General features: G+C 33.2%; 1 protein-coding gene across 1 annotated transcript in view; it reads right to left on the bottom strand.

Annotated features, from left to right (window-relative positions):
* Window positions 1-425, bottom strand: part of LOC109104284 (serine protease FAM111A-like) — a 9,534-nt gene extending 9,109 nt beyond the window's left edge. The window contains exon 1 of the mRNA XM_019117646.2: window positions 334-425. The gene's annotated coding sequence lies outside the window, so the exon portion shown is untranslated. The remainder of the gene's footprint in view (window positions 1-333) is intronic.
* Window positions 426-2,945: the final 2,520 nt, after the last annotated feature.

Below are 2,945 nucleotides of genomic sequence, written 5' to 3'. Positions count from 1 at the left end.
AAATATACTGGTAATTACCTCCCAGGACATCATTAACCCTAAAACACTATGCAATGAAGTGCAACATAAAAAAAAAAAAAATATCCTTGATGTTAATACAGTACATTGTGCCCTATTTTTCCAGAATGTTTTTTTTTTTTTTTTTTACAGTGTAGGCAAAATTTATTAGCCCAGTCAGAGACATCCAAATGTAATATTCTAAATAACGAAAACATTCTTACTGTAACATTCATCCACTGGATGTGAGTTTATGTGAACCCATGTGCAGTTTATTTAAAATAAGACATGAACAAGTACAAAATAAATAAAGACTTAAACATGAAACAGACTCACCTACAGCAGTTACAGGGAACAAAGGTAACCAAAGATAACGGGAACGCGAGAGCTATTTATATAGCTACATAGACTAAAGTCTAACAAGGTACACCTGAAAAAAAAAAAACTAGTTTCGGGGAGTGATTCGTTTAGTCGCGCATGCGCAACATCCTATGGCTCTGGGTTTAGCCATAAACTGTATTAGCACACTTATTGTCATGGAGACTAGTACAGTTTGTATACAACTATGCTTTTGTTTTTTTTTTTTTGGTAGTTTGTTGTGGGGATAAAATTGGTGAAAGTATCCTGTGTCATTCTTTCTTTATTTTTTTTTTTTTAATAACCAGTTTTTACCAGCCCCATCAGTATCTTTTTTTGAACCTCCAAGTACTAATAGATTATAATATATTGAAGGTATATTGAAATTCTTTATCATTTACTCACCCATTTGAAACCAGTATGAGAAAAAACCAAAAAAAAAAAAAAAAAACAGAATTTTGATTTTTTTTAAAAGTATATTCTACAGGAGTCATACAACATTGAAACAACATGAGAGTGAGTTAATTTTCATTTTTTTGCCGGAAGTCGCCAACTTTCCATTGAAAATGCATGGGATGATGTCGCTGTGTGTCGCTGGCGGTGTGAACGGGGCTTTAGTTTGCCGTCGGCTGTAGTCTGTGTTCCAGCGCAGCTTTTTGGTCCGACGCTGCCGACGCGAGGCGACAACACCGTCGGCTTTCTTCGTCGCCGCTAGTTCTGAAGTCAGCTAGGTGTGTCCAAAGAACCTTAATAATAATAACCAATTTTTTATTGGTTTTGTTAAGTAATATGATCCTTAATTATAATCACTACAAGACTCAAATGTGAGAATAGGTAAAATGATCAGAACTTCCAATCAGTACAAGTCAACCCCTGCGCACGAAACAATAAGGTAAACGCATGACTAAAAACAGGAACATTACTGGTCATTTCAAAATAAAAGACATGAAAATACCAACTGAACAAAAACACAAAACAGACGTGACAATGGGAAAAGATTTTTTTATTATCTTGATTATTACATTTAACCATAAAAATACTGACACAAGATGTATTAGTGGTATTTCAGAACTACAAATTATTTTGCTTATATTCAAAAACAAACAAATAAACCAAGGATTTAACAGCCAAATGAAGATCACTACAAGCCCCCCCCATGAGACCAGCTAACCAGATGGCAAAATACACCTGGGCCAGTTCCGGTTAGATTCTCGCCTGCCGGAGACTTACTACTCGGCCCGACTCCTTTTTTTTAATTTATTTTATTTTTTTTATTGTTGAACACACTTATTTACAAAACACAATTTACAAAATCTCTCATTGGGAGACTTATTTGCAGAACATAGTTAGACACAATTAAATGAAACAAATTTCAATAAAGAAAATAAATACAAATAAATGTAAAATAAAATAAATTAAGTGAAGGCACTTCAGTCCATAAGGCATGACAAAATTGTTAACATACATATTATCCTCAACCATCATATATTCTTAAATAAAAGACATATATGGAAGCTAACAAGTTATAAATGACAAGTATTTTGGAGACATCTTCACATAGCGCAGTAAATGTTATCACTGGATTCTTTCAGAAGTTTCAAAGAAGCTGGCATTCCCTCACAGTTCAATTTCTAAACACCAATAGGGGATGGATTTTTGTTTTACATTTACGCTTATGAATATGGTATTTAACCATACTGTTATAATATTGTACATTCCTCAAAAGTCTTCTTCAGAAGGTTTTCATTACCAAAAAGAATTTGCTCTAACTTTAATTGTGTGGTTCTCTCCATTTTTGTTTCCAGCCAATTCATGACATCTTGCCAGAATGTTTGATTTTTTATCACTGGACAAGAGAAAAACAAATGTTCAGTAGTTCATCTTCCTGGGAACAAAACACACGTAGCTCCACTTCAAAACCAAATCTCTTTCATGCATAGCTGCTGCTGGATAATATCCATTTATAATTTTAAATTGCATTTCTTTGATTTTAGGAGGTATAGGCCATTTCATGAATTTGACGTATTTATTTGTTATTTTATCACTATTTTAGGACGTAACCTATTGTCAAAATCAGAAGGGATTTCTAAATTAATTTACCCAAGTTATACATTTTTTAGTCTGTCTCCGTTTTTCAAGGCTATAAAATATGATGGGTTTTTTCCCCCCTGCTCCATCCATTTGGCTTTTGATCTTACAAAGGCGCCTTTTGCCTTCTCCAAGTATATAACATCTAATTGGTTCTGAAGCATGTGTAACCCTTGTGTCTCTTCTACAGTTATGTTAGGTTTTGCACATAATAAACTTATCTTTTCAACGATTTCCTTTTGTTTACGTTTACGGTTGTCGGCAATTTTCTTTCCAATTTCAATAGCTTGTTGCTTTACTCGAAATTTAAACCACTCCCATTTACTTATATCTGACAAATCCATGTCTTAATTTTCAAAACATATTATTCTAATCTGGCTACAGAATTCTTCGTTCAGCAACAAGTTATTGTCAAATTTCCAAATATTGTTTGATTTTTGTTTTTGTTTTTTTTTTTCAACTATTTCCTTTTGTTTACGTTTACGCGTAAGAGGAGATGATTA

This window comes from Cyprinus carpio, chromosome A5, assembly GCF_018340385.1.
Source record: "Cyprinus carpio isolate SPL01 chromosome A5, ASM1834038v1, whole genome shotgun sequence".
Taxonomy (NCBI): Eukaryota; Metazoa; Chordata; class Actinopteri; order Cypriniformes; family Cyprinidae; genus Cyprinus; species Cyprinus carpio.
Note: the sequence above shows the minus strand (reverse complement) of the source record. Positions and strands in the feature narration are given on the sequence as shown.